This window comes from Stylophora pistillata, chromosome 1 (assembly GCF_964205215.1).
Source record: "Stylophora pistillata chromosome 1, jaStyPist1.2, whole genome shotgun sequence".
Taxonomy (NCBI): Eukaryota; Metazoa; Cnidaria; class Anthozoa; order Scleractinia; family Pocilloporidae; genus Stylophora; species Stylophora pistillata.
The window spans coordinates 36,589,505-36,614,201 of record NC_142519.1 but is presented as its reverse complement, the minus strand read 5'-3'; the positions used below and the strand labels follow the sequence as shown (position 1 = coordinate 36,614,201).

The 24,697-nt window shown below is 38.6% G+C and overlaps 1 pseudogene; it reads left to right on the top strand.

Moving 5' to 3' along the window:
• The first annotated feature begins 4,727 nt into the window (after positions 1–4,727).
• On the top strand, positions 4,728–8,048 carry LOC148742284 (uncharacterized; annotated as a pseudogene).
• The last annotated feature ends 16,649 nt before the right edge of the window (positions 8,049–24,697 follow it).

Here is a 24,697-nt window from a genome sequence, read left to right as displayed (position 1 = left end):
AAGGACTTGAACTCTGATGCACTTACTGGTACTTTATGCAAAAAGTTAGCTAAAAAAATTGGGCTGCTAAAGCAACTCAGCCCCCTTTTAACTCGTCCACAGCGGGAAACGTACTCTATCGCAGTAATCAAACCCACTCTTTAATATGGATTAAGTTTCTGATCATCTACAAACAAGGCTAATCAAGACAACATTTTAAGACTTCAAAAGAGAGCAGCAAGAGTAATTCTGGATCCGCCTCCCAAATCAAGATCCGTGAACCCATTTAAAACCCTAAATTGGATCCCATTCTACCAAGACTCGTACATCAACAGAAGCTCACTGCTTTATAAGAGAATAAAGGAGAACACTCCTAAATATATGAACGATATTTTGAAAACAAACTCAGATATTTATAATAGGAACACTCGATAGAGCAAGTTAAATCTAAGGTGCCCGATATATAAGAATGTTACTGAGGATGGCCGAAGTTTTACAGTGCGTTCAATTAAGGAAAGGAATTCCTCTCCTAGAGCACTTAGAGAATCTAAAGCATCATTAAAAAAGGACATCCTAAGTAAACAGGAAGTTGATTTAATGTTTTCCAAATCATTTGATTATAGATATCTATGCGTTTCGACACACTAGGTATTCGCTATTGTAAGTTATCCATATGACTTTTAGGTCTCGGCAACTCCTCCATCTATAGTAGCTTATGGATTGTATAAATTATGACTAATAATTCTTAATTTTTATTTCAACTATTGTGATACCTTCTCATATTTTACATTTTCACATTTTTAAATCGACCTATTTATACATTTTGAATTTATTTCTATATTTATCATGTGATACACGTTTTTGTTTCGTTTTATTTGAAGGCCACTGGGTCATCAGTTCATTAGTTCTGTCACTGATATGCATGTGTCACCCACATTAAATAAAGTTACTCACTTACCTTCTTACTTACTAAGTGAGTAGCGCTACGAGGCAATAACATCGTCAGCCAGTAAATTGTCAAAGAGTAGTGGCAAGTATGAAAGTTGATAGAGAAAATGAGTTCCCACCCAATATCCGCATTGTTTGGCTTTTATTGATGTGCTTTCAGCCAAGCATGTTTTGAAAAATGACAACAACCGATTCCTACTCATGGAAGCGCGTGCATCATTGATCAAGTTTTGGTACCACTGCTTTTGAACGCCTCTTCAAGCAACAGAAATCTCTCAGTGTGAGGACAGATAAAGCATTTTTAACCTGCTGGTTGCCAATAACCTTTCACTATAACCCTAACGCGAATCGCGAAAGGGTAACACGTTAAAATGTTACACACAGACACTCACGTGCTTATAAAATCTCCCTAAACACGTGCGCACAAATCACACTTCACGTAAGTTAACTGTAACGGTCTTCCTAACTAGAGACATACTCTGTCTTCTCTGAGATGACAGAAACCCTGAGAGTACGAGTACCTTGAAAAAAATGGAAAATACTTCTAAGTTAAAAAAAGAAACTTTTATGATTGAAGCTGCATATATACAATAAAAATTGATTAACTACGAATTACAAGTCAGTTTACAATTAAAATAACTTATAACCTGGTTGAAGACTTTTTCTGTGGTAGCAACTGATGAGCTGTCACAAATGTATAAGGTAAACACGTAAAAGTATCGATCGAATGGAAACTCCGACTTACCCGCTGGTAGATCAACTGCTCATGTCTTAAGAAATATTGGTAAAATCCGTATCAACCAGTCATATATTTTGGACGATTTGAAATCCGCTCTTTTATACTTTTAAAACTCTTTGATGAATGATGTAGAGACGCAATGTATAGGTATTCCCATGGTTAGATATCCGAGGGGCAAATAATACAGGGGAGGGAAGATTTTATCGTCTAGTTTGATATTTTACGTCTGGTCTAAGGTAAATGGCCACTTCTTCATTATGACATTACAGCAGTTGAGAAAACTTTCTTTTTCTTCAGCTTTAAAAATTTGATTAGCAAAAACTTCTTAGATTGGAATGTACAAGTTATCGCCCGACGAGGACTGGGAAGGGGATAGAGGAATAGAACTTAAAGCTATTCTGAATGAATCGTTAGGCTTGAGATTTCTCTGCAGTGTCCGTTCGATCTTGAGAAACCGTCGTGTGACCTTTTCCTTCTTTTCTATAAGAGCCTAAATACTTTCACTCTGATAATGATGTTAATCGAAAGGGTGAAAACTACAGTTTATCTCTACCAATCTCACCTCAACAACAGCTGAGCATTAAAAGACAAATCTAAATAATGTTCCTTTGTCCCCCTTACACTCTCTTCACCCTTATAGCTAGGCTAAGCCACTTGAATAGCTTGGCTGACTACAGGGCTTTTTTTTCTGTCCCACTGATGAATTTTCAGATGCATTCGGGCCGTGTGAGGTGACTGGAGGTAGTTTAGGAAGTTCTGGGTCTGTACTAGGCCTTTGCACTGCCCTTGATGAGGTCCACTGCTACTGGTAACCTGCAGCGATCCCCTGCTTAACCTGCAATGGACTACAGAGTATATGTATCATGCAATCCGGAGGAAGTAGCTAGCAGCGATACTTCCTATCCGCTGGTGTTACTTTCTGTTGTAAGCCTAAGATACGATTCCGCAATATTGGTGGCTCAGCCTAAAAGCAAGATTGAAATTTTTTTATAAGGGAGACAATAGTACAGTTTCACAGAGAGTCTTGCATTCTGTGAGCCAACCGCAAAGTATCTATTGTCATATTACTAAAATGTGCATTACAGTTACTAATCACCAACCTATGCGTGAGAGCATCTGTGTTCTGTGTAAGATTTCTGTCGTTTCGCGTCGCAAGTCCTGTCAACGTCTCATTGCTAGCTAATCACTTTTATAAACTTCGTTTCCATCTTCACCATCATGAACATTATTATTGTAACTACCGTTTCTTTAAGCGCGTCAAATAATTCTTTGTTTTAATATGGTATTAACTTGCGAGTAATGTTCCGCACTCAAAATTAAAAAGATCTTCTAATTTTTCTAGTTATAACCACATATCTTGATTTTGAAAGAAATCTTACAAATTGAGATTCAACTAGCTTGGTCCGCTTAAGGAGCGATGCACAACTAAATAAATGTCCACAGCTTCTGCTCGAGTTCCCATTATCTTAATGTCCCTGATAAGATCCCCTGAGGAGTTCGAAGAAAAGAGTGGCCTATCAAGAACTTTAGATTTTTCTCAACCAAAGTATCACTTGATCTAGGTATTTTCTCATGTTTTTCTTCGCTTATTTTATCCCTCCAAAGCGGAGCAACAGCTTGATAAAACGATTTCCATTTCCGGTGACAACGACTTTTGTCCTTAGAAGAGGTATATTGTCAGACGCCGTAAATTGTTTATTGGAAACGTTAAAAAGTACGAAAACAGGCTTAAGACACATAAATATAACTGATAAGACTTTATTGAGTAATTTCCTAGCGATGTATGGCTGAGTTTGTAATACTTCGAGACCACTACGCGATGATGATTTCACCCGATAAACCTTACGCAAGGAGAGAAGTTTACTGGTATGTTTTATAACATATTTCGTGCTTATTCGAAAAAAAACTTAAATTTCCCTCGTATCAGGTTATCTTAATCCATTTATGATAAAAAACCGTTAAAACCCGTTGATCTCTTACCGCAGCTACACCAACTCTATGAAATAAATTACCGTCGGTGCGTTAATCTTTCAAAAGACTTCTTAAAACTCACCCATTCCAAGAGGCTTAGAGCTTTAGAATAGTTCTATCTAGTTCTGAGCTCACCTAGTTTTATGAGTTATATTTTAATTTTAATTACCATAATATAATTGCTGATTGTAAGGCGCAGTTATAATATCATTACTGATTGTAAGATTGCAAAGCGCGAGAGAACATCTCCGTATGATTTCAGCGCCAGAGAGGTTTTAATTTATTGTTATTATTATTATCTTTAGTGTAATAGAAAAATCCGACCCCAGATGGGACTTGAACCCACGACCCTCCGTGATCTAGTCTGATGCTCTAACCACTGAGTTACTGGAGACTCTATGGTTATTATCTACCTATAAATTCGCTCTTTTTTAACGTCAAAGCAACCTTTCGCCAAATGTCTCCTTCTAGCAGCTTACAATGTTTGACCAGTGGCGATCCCACAAATCTTTGCGCAAACTGAAGGATCCGTTCATTGATATAAACGGCCTATGCTTTTTCTCTTGTATGTTCTCTTTCTCTTGATCGTGAATGTCTAAAAGATTCATTTTTTTTAGCGCTTTGTTTAGCCAGCGACTGGAAAAATTTTTAACACGCATTTGTTTTCAAGTGTCTTATTGCTTGACTTCTCCACGCTCACTGAGTCCTAAAAGGCTTAGAGCAAAATGTGCTCGTAAGAAAGTAATTGTCATGCCATTAAATAAATCGAATATCATAAAAAAATATATGCCTGTATAGATGAAGCAAAGAGAAACTGCTCACAGCAAGGCTGTCGAAGCCAGGCAATTGAAAGCTATCGCGTTAGTATAAACTGAGTTTGCAGTTGGGGAGCAAAGATACCGACCACAGACACTTTCTAACAATCACCACTGGAAACAGGGCAAGCCATGAACTAGCTTTAAGGTTGGTATGACTTTCATATTTAGCTTCCCGCTCCCGACATTAACGATGGTCTTTATTCTGACAGAAGTACTCTACCAAATGAATATAGATATATAATTAAATAGGTAATAAAAGGTAGCAGAAAATAATGTCGATCATCATCCACTTTAAAATTGCTAAGATTTTCCTTCCTTGGAATTTAACCAAAAGAAAAAAGAGACAGACAGGTAAAGAGATTAATTTTTAGTTGATAAGCTAAGGAGTAATAGAGCGACAATTCCAGTGAATTACATTTGCTCTTATCCGGCTCATCAGGGTTTGTAAAAGCGACTTAGTCTCCCCAGGCGTGTTAATGCAAAAATATCCGCAGAAATATTTGTTGAGTTCATCACATTGAGAGTCCACGCTGAAGGCTCGCGAGAGGGAAGTAGGGCCCCAAACTGAAAAGTTGGCAAAGGAATCATGTCTGGAAGATTTAGAAAGCGAAAGAAAGCTGTGGAAAGAGGATAGTGAAAGAGAAAATGTGGGGATAGGGGCGTCGTGTGACATGTGATGACTGCGATCTCAAAACTATGTCCACTTTTCAGGGCAGTTTGTGAGGAAACAAGCGCGGTGACACCTACTTTTTTTTCGCAGGTGTTTGCTAAAAACAGTCTAATAAAAAACATATTTGAGGAAAAAAAGGTTTGATTGTAGAACATGATTTTTTTTGGAAAATAGTTCCGTATTTGGTGTATTTTGGCCAAGGCGAGGATTCAAGCAAACAATGGGGCGGAACTGTGCGAAAAAGTGCGAAATCCCCCCAACCAGGCGATCAAAAACAGCTAAGATGAAGCAATACTGCTTATTTTAATAAAAGAAGCTTTAATTTCAAAATATAATTTTGTGTCTTTCAAGTTACCAAAGCTAAATTCTGATGAGGGTGATTCGAGTTTTTAACGCACAACCAGTAAAAATATCCCATTCTAAGAGCCTGCTGACGTGTAAACAAGCACGGTGACCCCCTTTTTTTTATATCATGAATGTTAATTATACCAAGTTTCAAAAAAAGTTTAATAGTAGAACAAGTTCAAGGAGGTTACCTTAAGGTAAAACATGGAATCTGAAAACAGAATACGACGTTGAGAAAACCGTTCTCAAGCTGGATTTCAATTGAAAAATCCAATTCTAGATCGCATGGGTTTCTATGTTTCACGCCTTTTAGGAAATCCAGAGAGAGATTTGCAAAACTGGAGCTGTTCACGAAGGCTCTCTGTAGAAGTTTCTTTCATTTTTGACTTTCAATTTCGCTTCTCCCCTCTCCCTTCCCCGCTATTTTGTTTTCACGCCTGGCGCGCGTGATTTTTTGTGAACTGGTTTATCGCGTCGGGGACTTTGGGCTTGGCCTTGATATTGAAAAGAGGCTGGCGTGTACATTTTGCTCTTGTATCTTAGTCTTTTTTACTTATTTTCAGTACGGAGTTTAGTTTGGGTTGTTGTTGTCTAATTCCTCAGTTTGGAATTTCAAGTTTAAAGAGTTTAATTCAACTACCTATTGTGAATTTCAATGACATTATTTCTACGGAGTTAGGATTCTAGTTTCTTTCTTTTACTTTTGGATTTCTTACATGGTGCCGAGACCCGAAAATTTGACTCACTTAAGAATTTCCTCTCTCAGGAAATGCAACTGCTGACAGGAAAACTCATGCCCGCTAGACGGAAACTGCCTTTAACAATCTGTTATCTACCAAGCTACCGTCACACCTAAAGACAACTCGACGGATTCATACATCGGACTCGCTGTAATCGACTTCAAGACCCGCTACAACAGCCACACCTTATCATTCCGACACACAAAACACCGCAACGCTACCGAACTCAGTAAACACATCTGGACACTTAAAGACGACAGCATCGGCTATTCCATCTCCTGGCGCATTCTATCTTCACATCTGCCCCACAACAGCTCAAGCAAACGATGCAACCTATGCCTTAAAGAAAATTTCCTAATCATCTGCCAGCCCAACCTATCTACACTCAACAAACGTAACGAACTCGTCTCTTCCTGCCGACACAGAAACAAAGCCCTCCTACTCAATAGCTGACTTGACACTTTTCGCACCAAATCAATGATGTCATTAAAATCCCCTGATGAGTGGGCAACTACAAAACAGGTCTGTAGCGATGAAATGTAGTTGATTTTTTTCTGCTTATCACACGTTATATCTTATTACATGTTTTGTTGCGTTGTACCGCTGAGTATTTTTACTAGTTGTTTGCATTTTGACTCGCCTTACGGGCTCGTGAAAATACAAACAACGAGTAAAAATACTCATCGATACTGCAAATACTATGTCTAATAAGAGATTTATTATCCGACACGCTAAATTGTTATTTCAGTGCGGGCGAATTTCACGGATATTTCTGGAGTGCAAATATCGCTTAACATTTGTACTCATCTCGCGCGTTACTTGTACTCTACGAAGCACATTTGGATAATAAAAAGCATTGCTTGATGAATTTGAACCTACTCTGGCGAATCAATTGAAAACTTATCGGATTGCTATTACGAAAAATGTAATGTCCTTGGAACCCTGGACGACGAAATTCTGGCTTTAATGACAGAAGAGCATATATAGCGAGGATGAAATCCAGCAAATTGGGAACTTCAGGGAATCTATTTATCAAATGATGTGGAAATTGACGAAACCATAAACGCAGTTGAACTGGAAAGGGCCGCAAATACAGTGATGTCAATTCCTCTCTCTAATTCTAATTCGTTCACTGAAAATCTGGGAATCGGAAAGGCAAAACTATCGAAGATTGATCTAAAGAAGTAAATTCTACGTTGATCCCATTTCTTTCAAACCATTCTAGGACTCGTTTGTAATTGCTGTCGGTGAGAACCCTGGTTTATCGGATTTTGACTAATTCAATTATTTGGGAAATTTTTTGGAAGCGTCAGCCACAGGAGCCATTCGAGGGCTACCGCTAACAGCAGAAAAACTACGAGTTAGTCAAATCCACCCTAATGAGACGATTTGGGCAACCCCAACTCAGATTATCAATCGTCACATGAAGGGATTAGTGAAAGTATCAGCTCTAAGCGCAGACAATGATTTTAGACGTCTACGCCTTCTTTATGATCGAGTTGAAGCAAACGTTCGAACTTTGCAAACCCTGAGAATAAACTCTGAATCGTATGGAAGCTTTTGATTCCCCTTCTGATGGAAAAATTACTTCCGAATATGCGTTTGATAATTTCAAGGGCTGTGGATGAACCAGAATGGGACTTGGATGTTTTTTAATGCATTTGACCGTGAAATTGAAGCGAAAGAGCGATGCGAGCCGATTGGAACAAACCCGACCGATCCCCTACCCCTAAGAAGCCTTTCTCAGTGCGGTCAAGAAAAAGTAAAGAGTTTTTCTCTCCTTCAGTCTTTGCTAATCGGTCTGAGGAATCTGTAACCTGTACCTTCTGTAAGCAAGGGCACCCCAGCGCGAGATGTGCTGTAGTCACTAACATCGAAGCCACAAGAAATCTGTTGAAACGAGAGGGCTGCTGCTTTATTTGTTCACGTCGAAACCACTCGGCGAGGAATTGTTCTCAAAGCAAGACATGCTGCATTTGCTTAGGAAGACATCACATGTCAGTTTGTGAGAAAGCCAACAGCCGTCTTCTCACCTCAGAAAACACAGCTCAAGGAAATAAACTAATGACCGTAAATGTCGTAAATGAAAAAAATCGCCGAGAAAGCAAGTCCTCTTCAACAGTGTACGTGTACTCAATCACGTCAATTTTGTTGCTAACAGCCAACACCTCTATGTCACAGATCAATCAACCTCGTTTTGGCTATGCTCAATTCTATTTGACAGTGGCAGTCGGCAGAGCTACATTAACAAAAGAGCAAAGGAAAGATTGGGAGTGTTTCCGAAGATAAAAGAGAAGCTACCCATCAAAACATTTGGAAAAGAAAAGAAAGACTTACAAGACTGTGGCATTGTCGAATTCTGTGTCAGAGGATTGAGTCAAAGCTTAGGTGTTCAGATGACTGCTCTTACCACTCCTCTCATCTGCAGTCCTTTGACGAATCATGCCGTACAGTTCGCTCAATAGTCATACGGTCATCTGGAAGACTTAAAGCTTGCAGATCAATCGTCCGAGGACTGTGGTTCAAAAGTGCCACACCCATACCTCTCCCTCCCAGACACTTTAGTGGAAATGAACAATGCAAGAAGATCACAATTCTTTTTGCTACACCAACAGTATTTTTTTTTTAATTTTTATATTAACATAATGCATGTTTACTGAAAAGTTTGTGTTGAGAGTTTAACATATAACTGATAATACTCTCATCAGTCTAATTTTTATATGAGACATAATTTGCAGACCGGCTCCATATGGCACGCCCGCAAACAGCAACTTTAAAATAACTTTTAGATAAGATTGGTTTTTGATAAGCGTGAACGTTATCAACCTCGCTTTATTCTATCGGCGTCTTTTATTCTATTGGCATATATGTTTTGTAACTCGTGTACTATTAGTGAATCACCTTTATATGGTTTTGTGCTGTTTACTTTGGCTCGTTATTGCATGCCTCCAAAAACTAAATTACTTGCACATGAAAGAACAGTGCAATGAACCGCACGTATCAGACGTCCCATAACCTAAAAGTGAGTACGCGAGAATTAACTAAATGTATAAAGAGAAGTCTTCACTCACCTGCTCCGATAAGAACAGTCTCCTTGAACTCAACAAATATTTCTGCGGATATTTTTGCATTAACACGCCTGGGGAGACTAAGTCGCTTTTTCAACCCCTGATGAGCCGGATAAGAGCAAATGTAATTCTTACGGCCAGGCCAGTAGGTAGTTAAGTGTTTTCTATGTTTGGGGCAGATGATTAAACATCCTCTCTAAACATACCAATACGTCCCGCCCGGTTTAGTATCAGTTCCGATTCGCTGACTTCTGCCTCTCCTCGACCACGCTTTCCACTAATTCCAAGACTTATGAGGTGCGAGGTAAGTAAGTAAGTAAGTAAGTTAGTTATGATTGTAAGTAAGTAAGTAAGTGAGTTTATTTATTCACGTTGAACACAAAAGGGCTTACGACAAAGCTCGTAACAACGTGCACGTGCTAAATACTTAGTAAATAAACCCCTTCGGCCGGCTGATACGTCGGCTGATAATGTCCGCGGCTGAGATTGTCCGAAAAATGAATATTTGGCCGAGAAGCGAGGCTTCGAGTGCAAGTATGAAACCTTGAGGACAATCTCTCAGCCAAGGATATTATCAGCCGACATACCAGTAAGCCAGAACAGGGTTTATTTATTTCATAACCTTCCCATTCATTTTCACATCGCAATTAAACTTCGCGTAAACACAGTAAAAAAGCCAGTGGTGATCTGATGGCAAATGGGCGTGATTGACGAAAGCAAAAAAAAAACAGCTTTGTTTCCTTCCATGTTTTACAGAACGGAAAAGTTGAAACTCTTGTGTTGACTATGTTTCTTTCACACGGAAAAAATCGGAGGACAAATATCGACGCGGACGGGGGTTATTGCGTGATAACTGTCCTGTGATTTTGCACCATGTGACGTAAAGTAACCAATAAAATCGCGCTAAAATTAATGGGTGGGTTCTAATAAAACGGAAGTGGTTAATGGCCTATGCTCCAACCGGAGCTAAGGGAATATATATATAATAAAAATAAATAGATTAAAACTTCTATGGCGCAGGAATCATAGGGATATGTTCTCTCGCGCTTTGCAATATTGCAATCAGCAATGATATTATAATTGCTCTTTACAATCAGCAGTTATTTTTATAATAACTAAAATTGAAATAAACTCATAAAACTAGGTAATCTCAGGACTAGATAGAATTATTGGATTAAGCTATAAGCCTTTTGGAATGGGTGAGTTTTAAGAACTCTTTTGAAAGATTGTACATTATCTGCACAACGGATGGTAATTTATTTCATAGCGCTGGTGCAGCCGCGGTAAAATATCGACGGGTTTTGACGGTTTTTTTTTTTTATCTTAAATGGATTAAGATAATGTGGTACGAGGGAAATTTGTTTTTTTTTTCGAATAACCACGAAATATGTTATAAAACATACCAGCAACGGTTTATGGTGAAATCATCATCACGTAATGGTCTCGAAGTATTATAAGTCAGTCATGCATCGCTAGGAAATTACTCAATAACGTCTTTTCAGTTATATTTATGTGTCTGAAGCCTGTTTTCATACTTTTTAACGTTTCCAATAAACAGTTTAAGGCGTCTGACAATATACCTCCTCTAACGAGAAAAGTCGTTGTCACCGGAAATGGAAATTGTTTTATCGAGCTGTCGCTCTTTGGAGGGATAAAATAAGCGAAGAAAAACGTGAGAAAATCCCTAGGTCAAGTGATACTTTGAGAAAAATCTAAGGTTTTTGAGTGGCCACTCTTTTCCTCGAGCTCCTCAGGGGATCTTATCAGGAACATTAAGTGTTATTGTCAGAGAAAACCGGGCAGGAGCAAAAGATCGAGGTCGGCGTTTGACCTCCACCTTTTAATCATATAACATTCACCTGCAAAGATTATCAACGGAGGTATTTTCAGAAGTTGGGGGTTTTTTGTTTGAAGATAAAAGTTTTCTTGAGATCACGGCCTTCCACGGGCGTGAAATATCGAGATCTTCGGTGAACTTTTGTCGAACCTATATGCATTAGCACGAAGTGAAAAAAATTGCTCTTCTCTTTCTGAGATCTTTAGCCTATAATAAGCCGATTGAAATATAATTTTCAATATTTGCCCCAGTTCCAGGGGCAAACAGGCTTCAGACACGTAAATATAACTGAAAATTAATAAATTACCATCCGTTTTGCAGATAATGTACAATCTTTCAAAAGAGTTCTTAAAACTCACCCATTCCAAAAGGCTTATAGCTTAATCCAATAGTTCTACCTAGTCCTGAGATTATCAAGTTTTATGAGTTATATTTCAATTTTAATTATTATAAAAATAACTGCTGATTGTAAAGCGCAATTATAATATCATTGCTGATTGCAATATTGCAAAGCGCAAGAGAACATATCCCTATGATTCCCGTGCCATAGAAGTTTTAATTTATTGTTATTATTATTATCTACGTACAAAATGTTTTTTTTTAACGTCAAAGCAACCTTTCGCCAAATGTCTCCTTCTAGCAACTTCTTATGGTTGTCCCGTGGCGATCCCAGAAATGTTTGCGCAAACTGAAGGATCCGTTCATTGATACAATTGATTTGTCGCCATACTTTATGATCATGACCGATATTGAGGGAAGGGACATGACTGGAATCGCGTTATATTTCAAAGGAAGTATTTTGAATGTCTAAAATAATCGCAAAAATATCGTGTGGTTAATGCTTAACAGAAAGAAAAAAATCAAAGAGTTAGTCCATGTTAGGGTTTTCCATCTGAGTAGTTAAGAAGTATCATGATGCCATTTGCGATAGATTTCCAACGGACAACGAAGGGAAATCTCCTTTACAACTTATATTTGGTTCTGTCACGCTTTGTCCTCGATACGTTTTCTCTTGCAAACCTTTCAGCGTAGAATAGGTGGTGATTATAACTGAGCTTTTAATCTGGAAGGACTTTCACAATAAAATTTTTGAAGGGTGCACCCGTAGTTTAATGATGAGTTGAAAAAAGCGTGCAAGATGACTTGGCAAGGACAATGGTTAAGGATTTACGCAAAGTTTTACTTCAACAAATTTTCTATGAAGTGTCTTTGTTAAGCTCTTTTTACTGGAAAAATGTGTGGAGTGGTAACTTTCCACTGAAACTTTCTGGTGAAAAAGTGTTGCTGTAAATATATACTGGCCATGCTTTTTTTCTTATAAGTGTGTTCTCTTTCTCTTGAATGTCTAGACGTGTCATTTTTTTTTTAGCGCCTATGTTTAGCCAGAGACTGGAAACATTTTTAACACGCACTACTTTGCAAGTGTTTCATTGATTGACTTCTCCACGCTCACTGAGTCCTAAAAGGCTTGGAGCAAAATGTGCTCGTAAGAAAGTAATTCCCATGCCATTAACTAAATCGAATATCATAAAAAATATATGCCTGCCTAAATGAAGCAAAGAGAAACTGCTCACAGCAAGGCAATCGAAGCCAGGCAATTGAAAGCTATCGCGTTAGTATAAACTGAGTTTGCAGTTGGGGAGCAAAGATACCGATCACAGACACTTTCTAACAAGCACCACAGGAAACAGGTCAATCCATGAACTAGCTTTAAGGTTGGTATGACTTTCATATTTAGCTTCCCGCTCCCGACATTAACGATGGTCTTTATTCTGACAGAATAACTCTACGAAATTAATTTAGAACATAGCTAGCAGAGTCGCGCAATCAAAAATATTATACGTAAGCGTGCTCAAAATCCCGATAGTGCACGCTGATAGCGTCAGCAAATCCGACTTCGCCAGAAATTTTCTTTTCGCGCGAGCGGCCATTGCTAGTGCGGAGAAAAATAATACATTTCGCGACAATAATGGATACAAACAGAAACTCGGCCTGCTAGTCCGAAAACGAAGACAATGTTTCGACCTTTTCCCATGGGCTAGAGTTCTTAAATGAGGCAGAAAAAGAGAAAAACAAAGGAAAAGGAGACTCGGCATCAGCGCCGTCACGATTCGCTTCAACTGATATTGTTGTCCGTTTTTCGCGTCGCATTTGATGCACAATTCCACCGGCTATGTTCTAAAACAATTGGTTCATGCTTTCAGCTGTGCACTATCGAGTTATGGAGCACGTGGGAAGTTTGGAGAGCACTCAAGAAGCTAGAGTTGCCCTCGGCTATCGCCTTGGGCAACTCTTACGCTTCTTTCGTGCTCTCCAAACTTCCAGCGTGCTCCATAACTCGATAGTGCACGCTAAAGCATGAACCAATTGTTAAATAGATCTATAATTAAATAGGTAATAAAAGGCAGCAGAAAATAATGTCGGTCATCATCCTCTTTAAAATTGCTAAGATTTTCCTTCCTTGGAATTTAACCAAAAGAAAAAAAAGACAGATAGGTAAAGAGATGAATTTTTAGTTGATAAGCAACTGAGTAATAGAGCGACAATTGCAGTGAATTGAGTTTTCTTCCATATTTGATTTTGACGGACCGAGTTGTGAAATTAACTAATAATGATAATGATAATAAACCATTTACACATCTTGAGAGAGACAGAAAATTAATTCCTGGACACGTTTGTGTTTATTCATAAAAGCGTCACGTGTTGTGTTAGGAGTGTTAGGTTACGCAAGGAACCGTTGACAATTTGAAACCGTTGATACGTTATATGGAAAGATATGGGAAACGAAACGTGGTCGATTTACAACGCTAAATATTCCGAAATGGGAATATTTTACACTCCTTGTATGTCCTTTGCAGTTTCTGGGAGTCTCTGCTGCTATGGACTTGCTTTGCCATCACTGTTATTCTATCATACTCCGTCTTGTGAGACGTAACTTATTTTTCTCTGAGATTTTCGCCAATAAGTCGATAAATATATCTTATTAACCAAGCGCGAGGGCCGTACTGGGAGAATATCGGCCCGAGGTCTTGACAGTACGGACCGAGCCCAGCGAGGTCCGTACAAAAAAGACCGAGGGCCGATATTCTTCCACTACGGTCCCGAGCAAGCTTGGTTGATAAGAGATTTATTATACGACTGAAGTTCAAAGGGACACAAGTGCAGTATCATTCGGGACTATTCGGGATAGTGCCCGGTCCAATACTGAGCGAATATTGACCGGCAATAGAGCATTTTGATTGGTTGAATTTAGTTATTGGCCTTCTGACTGCCCGAGTCGTGTAATAAGATATGAATGCGCACAGTGTTGAGTTGAAGGTAAGGATGTAAGTAGATAACTTTAGAGGTTTCATTGGTAAGAGAACGTAAAATTTGGTGTTTTTTAACGTTTTAGTCCGGTATGGGACAGCTAGGAAATATACAAAGTTTTAAAACATGCTTGTTTCGTTTTTGAGCTTTTTGCCACGAACGTGACCTCAGTTAGGCTGGCTACCCCACTGTTTAGTTACGAAGGAATCGTTTTAATATCTGCCACCAAGTGTTACATCAACTGACCCGTTATTACAAACGTCCACCCCTTAAGTTTAAACACTCAAACCAGGCTACTGCTAAACAATGCCTATTGTTACACCCACCTTGAGGCGTTTACACGGTAGATTCTCACCCTGGCTGACAGGGTTACCCTACCTGGCAGACCGGGCTACCGCTTAGGCGGGTCATCCCACTTAGGCGGGTTACCCCACTCAGGCAGGTTACCTCACGTACCTGGGGCCCCCATCTCCATGTGAACAGGCCCTTCTTCACTTTCTCACTAACAGTTTCTAACTGAACGTTATTAAAGGTTTCTCACTAAGAGAATACAGTTTATAATCTTCTGCTTCTCGCTGCCTTAAACGAACGTGGTGAATTATCGCACAGTTTTAAATAAAACTAACTTTAAACGAAATAAGCTCTCAAAAAAGGAAAAAAGGAAATTACATTAATTCTAATGCGTCCGTTATGTTTGTCCTTGTATTCGTTTATCAGCGAACGAACGAGAGTATGCAATGATTAACGAAGGTTCCACCAACATGAAAAGCACTTGATACTCAAAATTAAGACACGAATGGTGTCTTGTGATGAGTTTCAAGTTATCTTGAATTAGCTGCTCTTTTATCTTTTTCTTATACCTTGGGTCTGAGACAAAATAATAATAGTATATAGTGATACAAGCTTGGGATTTTCATGAAACTTGATAAATTGTAGATTTGAAAAAAAGACGATTATTCAGCATAAGCGTTGTGCAGAGAGCGTCTGTGCAAAATTTCGTTTGTCTATTTGTGTACATGAGCGTGCGTATGTTTCTACTTACATGTACCGCCAAGTGCTATATATGTCCACTAGCACCAAAAAGAGTACTCCAACTTTGACAGACGTAGCATAGCCTAGATAGTTATAGACTAAAATAAGTGGTCTATTCTCATTCGCGTAAAAGCTGCCGCATGTGGAATTAGCATATCGGATAACTCCGCACTCTCGTGACCGAAATGCTTATGGCCGTAGGAGTCCCCATGGAGACTCTCAAAACTTTTATGCGCGCCCGTTGCATGTAAAATCTCTCTCTTCTCGCAAGTTTACTGACGCCACGGTCACAAGAACCTACTGATTCGCTGAAATTTAGGTCAAAGCATAGCTTTCCTTGCTGTTGCTAGTGTCTTCGATAAGAGCTCCTAATTAAAAAGTCTACACAAGGGGCGTTGGTCCCGCGATATTCTCTGGTACCTCATAAGTTGGAAACTATGCTTTATTTTGCAGGGTGACCTTACTCATTTCAAAGCAGCTGATCTCTCACATCTCCTGAGATAACAGGAAATTCGTTTTATTTCTGAGAAGAGTCTGTGATCAAAGGCATTGTGGCAGAACTTTCTTAGCGCAAAGCCGGAAACATTCATCACAAAGAAAATAGCCTTAGCCAGTTGTTAATAGTACCATCATATCAGATTGACCTCCTGCATGTTCATTGGTTGTAACTAATGACTTATTAGAGGACTGAGGCGCAGATGGCGTCACCACAAACAAACAACTTGCTTTTTATTACATACTGAAAGAACAGATTTCGCTTAAGCCCGTGTCTGTTAAGTAAGAGATCATAGAAGAAGGCAAAATGTGATAACAACATCAGTGACTTATTCGGCCACGCATCCTCTACAACTTTTTTGTTTTCACCGCCTTATGTGATCTAGCAAATGCATGGCAACATGGAATATATTTATTGATGAGACACAAATTTGGCTTAATGAAATGTATCAACAAGGGAAGTGGAAAGCAGTGCTTTTCTGCAATAATTGTGCTCATTGCTGCATATATCAAGTCGGAGATTAACAATGTTTAATCAAATCTATTTCAGTTTCTCCGAACGTTTAACTTTAAGGCTCTGTAAACGACTTGGCGCGAGCATATAACTTCGCAAATCAAAAACCGTTCAGCTTCCAAAGCAATCTTCGGATAAATAGCGGGAGTTTTTATGCACTCCTTGAAAGTCCTATCTAAGAGAATAAGTAGGTGTAGTTTTCAGTCAGGTAGAGGCACGGAATAGTAAAAATATGAAACAGAGAATGCAGTGCGATTCATAAGGATTTGCACCTTCGACAAAAGGTCCTCTCATTCTTACAAAAACGGATATTGCATATCAAAAAATCAGGGTTAATCTCTTAATAGACCATTTTACAGTTGTGTACTTAGTTGCCATGCCTTTGATTTGAAGTGAGGCTGAGGGTGACATTGTTGTGATAGAGACCAGTATCTAATTAGCATGATAACAAAGAAATTTGCATTTGAAAAGCAGCAACATCCGTATTATAACAAGGTCACCCTTAGCCTCACTCCTGTCCAAAAGCTTGGCCACCAAGCCCACAATTGTAAAAAGGACAATTCCTAGTTTTTATAGTCCGCATAGCATTAAAGAAATTCCGCATGGCATCAAGGAAAAAACGGACTTGAACTTTCCTCTTCGAAACGCCGCAACCACTTGATAGGACTACCAAGTTGAAAATATGTGAGAATAATGCGCCTGGCGCTCTTGTCTCACTAAACAGATAATCGATTTTTTGGCAACAAAAAAGAATCCTAATGCAGCTGGCCCCAGGTGGGAAATTTTTGCTTACCTAAATTACCTAAACTTCTGATTATGTTCCAAGAGCGAAACAATGCTTCGCTAGTTCGCTCAATCTACTTTGCATCTTAGTTTGGGTCACCATACCAGAGCGGAGTACTAGTAGCTTCTTTTCAATTCAGTACAAGATTTAAGATGGAAACAACATGAAACCTGAAACGAACACAAACTCAATTTAATATCTTAATGAACTGGGCATAGCCTACAGCTTGTAGATTATTTAGATCGTTCCCTTCGAAATTTTTCTGGCTTTATACGAGGAAGTTTGTACCGCGCTGTCTTTGTCCACACGCGTGTTATCATCTAAAAAAAGAATTAAAACTTCTCTGTTTCCCTGGGGTAATTATCCACAAAAAGATAAGGTTTTCTCGCCTATCATAACTACTATAGGAAAGCACAGCTTTCCAACTCTGTCGTTGATGGACGTCGATTGGACCATTACGTGCCAAAGAAATCTCAAGCCAATGATCATGAATGGCATCCAATCACACAATCCATCCCATAAGTAAGCTCTGGTCGCTAATTATAGCTATTAAAGGAAAGCAAAGCTTTCCAACTCTGTAGCTGATGCACGTCGATTGGACTCAATTGGCACCGCTACGTGCAAAAGAAATTTCAAGTGAATGACCATGGATGGCACCCGATCATACAATGCACAATATATTAAGTAAGTTCTGCTCCCTAATTGTGACTATTAAGGAAAGCACAGCTTTCCTACTCAGCCGTCGATGCATTTCACGTGAGCCAAATTTTCAGTAACATTTAAAAATATTTTTGAGTCAGTTATCTTGAGATGTGGTGAAAGTAATACACGTTAAACCGACATGCATAACAAGTTGCTACTGTTCAGCAGTAGGTTTTTCTAAGGTTTTTCCTTACCTTAGAAAATAGTTTGAGCTGATCGAACGAACCACTGTTCCGTGCCCTGAATACAGCCAGGTGTAAAGTTTTCAAGATAATACACCACATCTTTCAAATTTGAACATTGAGGCATATCGCACGACCAAAAGACCTCCACTACTCTGCGTATCTCAGTTAGGGGTTCTTCTTTTGACTATTTTTATACTCAATTCTAATTATGCATATAACATTTATCAGTCACGCTTCTTATGGTGGAAACTGTTGGTTTGCACACTGCAGGAGCTTTTCACTAAGCTTGCCAAGATGGAAAATTACTTCGGTATTAAGCCGTTGAACAGTTGATGATTATCTGGATATTTTGTTGCATGTAGTAATGCAACAACTTTGGTTGCGCGCGCCAGTGATATAGTAGGAAAACTATATATATATATATGCTTCTATACATGTTTCAGTTTATCAGTTAAGGCTATTTCTAAGGAACTCAATCAAATATGTACCTTGCAGTAACAATAACGGACTGCTCTTTTGTGATAAAGCAACAAGGTCCTACAACTTGAACCTTATGCAATAGGTAATAGCCGCCGATATTCTCAGAAAGCTATCCCTGTAATCATCTTGGCGAGCCTTGTGAGAGGTTTCTATAGTGTGCAAACCAACAGTTTTTGTCATGAGCTGAACGTGACTAAAAAAGAAAGGTTGGTGCCATGCCCGAATGACAAGGATGGAAACGAAAGCTTCCTCCTATGAAGCCAGACGTTCAGGCTCTTCAAGATGGAATCGCATAGCTTAAAGTAAACACGCGCTCTGATTGGTCAATACGTCAATCGGAAGAGAGGGTATTTAGCGTGGAATCGCACTAACGCATAAAGCGATATCGCTGACGTGAGTCACGAGCAAAAGTTATTGTTACGAACGTAAAAACGTAAACACAACTAGTGCTACGAAAATATGAAAAAATATGAACAAACTTATAGAAAACGAATGTCTTCCAAATTTTGATTTGAAATTGAAATTTTTAGAAAATTGGAGGAAACCACTCACGCTCAAAAGTACGAGAAAACGCATAGAAAAAAATCAAAATGCCAGAGACGAGGGAAGAAAGCCAAACGACAGTTCTCGCCAAGGAAAACCAAACAAGCGTTACGAAAGAAAACCAAAACAGGTATCAATAACGAAAAAGGTCAAGCATCTTTTCCCGAAATCCGAAAGATTGTAGCCTATACAGACGACGAACTGGCCTCTTTTAGATACAACATGGTTTCAAAAAACACTAGACGGCAAATTCACAAATTCGAGTGGTCGAAGAACTGTCATCCAAGCGCTCAGTATGATTTCGACCCAGTGGAGATATCAGAACTCACTGGCCACTCCAATCCGGAATCCATATCCAGCTACAGCCATAACCCTCTGGAAAAACAGCGGCGAATGTCGAATAAGTTGGCCATTTTCAACCCACGCCAAGCGCGACAACTAGCAACGGCTATTCAAGTCATGCTTTACGGGAGATTGTTCTCAATAGCTCAGCCACGCCAAGCAACACAGCAGCTAATAGTGACCTTGACAGCAATGCCAGTCGTTCTAGTTACCTGATGGCAGGAGCAGTTGGCGGAATGTTTACTGTAGTAACTTTTAATAATTCTCCAGTAAATATTTCCATAAACTTTCAGTCCAGCATTGACACCAACGAGCGACTCCCTGCGATGAAAGAAAAACAGTTAAAATTGTGACTTTTAACTGAACTGTTTTTCGCCAGAGTTTACCGAGAAATTCCAGTCTTAATCATCATATTTTGAATACGCTTTTTTTTACAACTGTAAAGCACTTACCGGTTATTTGTAGACCTTGCTTTGATACCGGAACGCTTGAAATTTTCATTTCGCTTGAGGATTTGACCATTCAGTTGTTGATTGTCGGCGCCACATTTTGCCAAGTTGAGTGGTAGCAGGCAAATCTCTGTCTTAAATAACTCCGTATTGTGTACTTTTAGTTTTTTTGCTGAAGATTGTAAAATGTGCGGCACCGCTTTCTCCACGAGTTTGAAATAAAAGTGGTTTTCATTCTAAAAATATCTTGTTCCCTCTATTCGCTAGATATTGACACCTGACTTTGAAAGGATTTCCATTGTTTGCGCACTGGCGTGGCGCACAAAAATACAGAACATCTGGTTTCGCCCAGTGATTTGATGGCTTTAGCTATGTGATTCAAGAAAAATTCACGAGGTACAATTAAAATTGTCGACGGTTCAAACGTGAGCGACTTACCTTGCTTTCCTTTCCCTTATCAATGACAGTTCTGACAGTTGACTTTAAAATGGCTTTTTTAAGGGCGCGCGTACGGAATAAAAACAGACAATAACATTGCCGTTTTAATTTCTTTTTTTCTTATTTTTATTCAGTTATGCGATTCAAGAAAAATTCACTACCTGACTCGTGAATTCCACATTAAATTTCACTTGAAAAATCGATATCGCACGAATCGCGAAGCGATTCGTGCGATATCGGTTTTTCGCGTGAAATTTAACGTGGAATTCACTCGTCAGGCAGTGAATTCCTCTATAGGATTACATTTGCACTCAGCCCTTGAAGACATAATGACTACAACAAAGTATTGTTCAGTTGTACTTAGATGGAAAGTTACTCATGCATACTTTTTGGTTGCTTCAACAAGCGATAGAGTAGGAAAGTCTTGTTTTCATGCATTTATTAGTTTATCAATGGGCTATTTTTTAATAAATCAAGCAGTTATGTACCTTGCAGTAACAACTGACTGCTCTCTTATAATGATAAAATAACAATGACTAATGACAACCTTACAGTGATCAGGGATAACCCGATAATTATCGAAAGGCATACCTTTTCAACATTATCACTCGGGAATGTCACCAACCTTTCTTTCTATCTTAATTTCCATTCAAAAGACTCTTTCTCAATTTTATTTCTACTACAATTAACAAAAACGCTCAGTGTTACAGTATTTCTTAGTTTACGGTTTCCTGCATAAACCCTCAGTAACAAGTTCACTTCTTGGTGTAAATCTGCAAAAGGGTATATTAGGAAATTCCCGAGTGATAATGTTGAAATGGTATGCCTTCCGATAATTATCGGGCTATCACTGATCGCTGTAAGGTTTTCCTTAGACATTGTTATTTAATCATAAGAGAGCAGTCAGTTGTTACTGCAAGGTAGATAACTGTTTGACCTTCTTATCTGAGACACTTAAATAAACATCATGAAGGTAAGCGCTCTGCGTGATATCATGGCCTCTTGAGCAAACTGAATGAGCTTCGGAATGCAATCAAATTGGTAATTTTGTTACTGGTGCATGTCTAATGAGATGTTCAATGTCATTAAACAACTTTTTTATCGAGAATTGCGAGGTATTTTATTCGCTCGAGCTTTTTGCGAAGACAACTCAATTTTTTTCTCGGAAAGGTAAGCTCCGTTTTAGAAAACACGAGGAGGAAAATAGACAAAAGTAACGATCTTTCTGTTGGTTTTTGATATACATATATATCGCTGTTTCAAGTTGTTCATAGTTCCGAAAGATTTTATGACCATATTTAGTTATCTTTGGAGCCATTAACCCCCTACGATTTTGCAATGCTTCACTTAATTTTACGGCATACATTCGTTAATGTTGCTACTTTATATGTTTTCTTCGCAATAAGAAGAACAGCAACAGAACTGAAATGCATGGGCTAACATATAATTTCTTTAATCTATTTTACCTAGATTTCTCTGCCATGTCTCTTAGGTTTGGGGTATTGTTGCTTATGTTGGTGCTTCTGTACAAAGTGAGAGTAAATGCATCGCTACCTTAATAACAGCATAGGCTGAATTGCTAAGGTCTATAGTGTTACTAAGGTTGAGATCGGACGTCAGCCATTATCAGGCGCCTCTGGCAGCCGCGTAAGTTCATGTAACGACCTCACCTTTTCCCCCCACACATCCCACCCCAGGGGAGGACATCCATCACACAGTAATCTCGTGCGTGGAAAATTAACGTCTCCTACCCCTAGCCCTGCAGGAGACGGGACCTCCATCTATTCGTCCTTATCCGAGAAGACCAGAATATCTTTCCATTTCATTGATGTTTTAGAGAGGTAGCACATTCTCCTCAGTTATTTTAAGACCATGAGTATTGGTCCGGCCGGGGCTCAAACCCTCGACCTCCCGCAAAACACAATCCGGCGCTATAACCAATTGAGCTAACCAGGAGAACCGTACAGCATTCAATAATGTAAGTATAACCATCCGCACGCATGTACAAGCACGCACTGATGGAATTATGCACACACGCGAAGCAACAACCACACCGGGGAGTCCTGATTTCTTGAGTCTGAAGTATGTCGCTTATATTGAATATCTCAAAAATGACTCTGTAAAGTTGACCTGTGCATGAGTTTTCATGTCATGAACCAGCGGTATGGATCGCATTGAGAAATTTCTTCAGGGTTATGGTCTGACCAACAATCGGAAAGAGACATTATTGTGTTTTACACGTAAGACTGCCAGGACCGGAATGTAATATTATGTGGTCATTGATAGAATATTTGTTGGCTTGTTTAGTGTCACTGTTGTTAGTTTTAAACCTTTTAACTGTCTTAGTTTTACTTCAGAAGTATTTCTGAAATGTAATGATTTTCATCCCTTCTATTCAATAAAGTTTTATTTATTACAAGTGCGTATTTATCATAAGACTGCTAACATAAAAGTCAGTCAGATCTATTTAGAGGTTTGAAAAGCATACATGTACGTATTTACTCATTAAGCTGTAGGGTCTAAAAGTTACAAACTCAACGAGGAAGAAATATAAAACATAAATTTTATTTCCTAAAGTTCTTGCGGGTAAGTAATTAGGAATTAAAAAATTACTTGAACTGTAATAAAAGAAATTTTAATACCACACTGTTGAACCTTATTAATTTGTAGTTATTTTTCCGGCCTGCTCTTTTGATTTCCCCACTATTTTGTTCACAAAACATTTCGTTACAATACTTCAAGCTGCCATTTAGTTGTGTGTTTGGTTTTGTTACACCACGTAAACAAAAATGGATTCCTGTAAATGTTAAGACTTTTCAAAAGCAAGTGAGAACAGCGGACATTTACTCTGGAAATTTAAATGCTCTAGTTATACAATTTTCATGACTGCTCTTCCCTACTTCTGTAACGAGCGCTGAACGGCAACGGACAACTACATTATATCTAGCAGAAACCAAAGAGCTGCCTTTAATGCAAAAGATCAGCAACCGATACACACATTTATAATTATAAACTGTGTGTAAAGCAAGTATAAACACGAAATACATAGTGACAAATTTTGGAACATTAAGAGAGATGAAATACTACAATGTTCAGAAATATTTTAGGGCTTTAAAGCCTTAAAGGGCAGTGCAAATTAGCCTCTATATTATCACTAATTGTTTACAGTCCACTATAGGAAATCTTTGAATTACCAATTCATGCAGTTTTAAATAAAGGAGAAAAATCTCAGGACTTCAATAAATCACTATGTCGATCATAAGAAATGCCCAGAAAGACTTAATCAGTTCTTAAATTTAATCCAAGGCTTAACAGCATTTTGAATTAATCATGTTCAGGTAATGACATTTTCAAGTGAGAGTAATTTGGTGTTAATCAAGCACAAGTAAATTCTTCCCAGAAAACAAAATTAATTCGCAAAAGAACATAAAGCAAGTGTAATTTAACACTGTCTTGTGTTACAACTTTGCACTTGTTTATAATTCTACATTTGTGTTACGTGAAAAATGCACTCACTTGCAGCCAACTGGAAGCGCATAATTCTTTCATGTACATAAAAATGTGTTTAAATTGTACTTAATTTGGCCACTCATGATAAAAGAGACAGACTTCTTAAAAAAAGACACTTACTTGATAGTTTTTATGAATTTGGTTTCTCCCCAGCTGATGCAATGTTTGATTCCTTGTTAACAGTAAACCCTAAGGACTCCAGCATTTTGTAGATGATTGTTGTTGAATCTGAACTTTTTGCTGAGGACAAATAATTATATGCATGCTCCGTTTACTCTTTCCTCTTTCTGCAATCAAAGTTAGCCATAGTAATGCACTGCACCCCTTTTAAAATTCACCAAACCTGACTACATATTAAAAAGTAAATGACAAGGAAATGCTGTTTTGTTTCCTAAAACTTCTCATTTTGTACTTTGAATGGTCATATTAAACATGCAAATGATGTATTTCTGAAGTCAGTTTGTCTACTTCTATAATCGACCTCTCGAGAAAGGCATAGCTTACTTACCCACAAAATGCTTTCGTAAACAAAAAACTTCAGCCCAAAAATCCCCAGCAATGCGCATGCCCTGTTTATCACGACCTGTTTTTAAGGTACTGAAACTTTTGAAGGATCGTTTCAAGCAATGAAATGATAGAACATCACGCAGACTCACCTCGGCGCTCTTTGCATTTGTGTCAAAATCCTCAGCTTTACTTTCGATCATTGTTCAATTGACGTGAAGAGGTACTAGATTGTGATATGATGTTGGACTTCGCCTTCAGAAGGCATTGAAATTCTTAAACGTTTTTGCTTTGT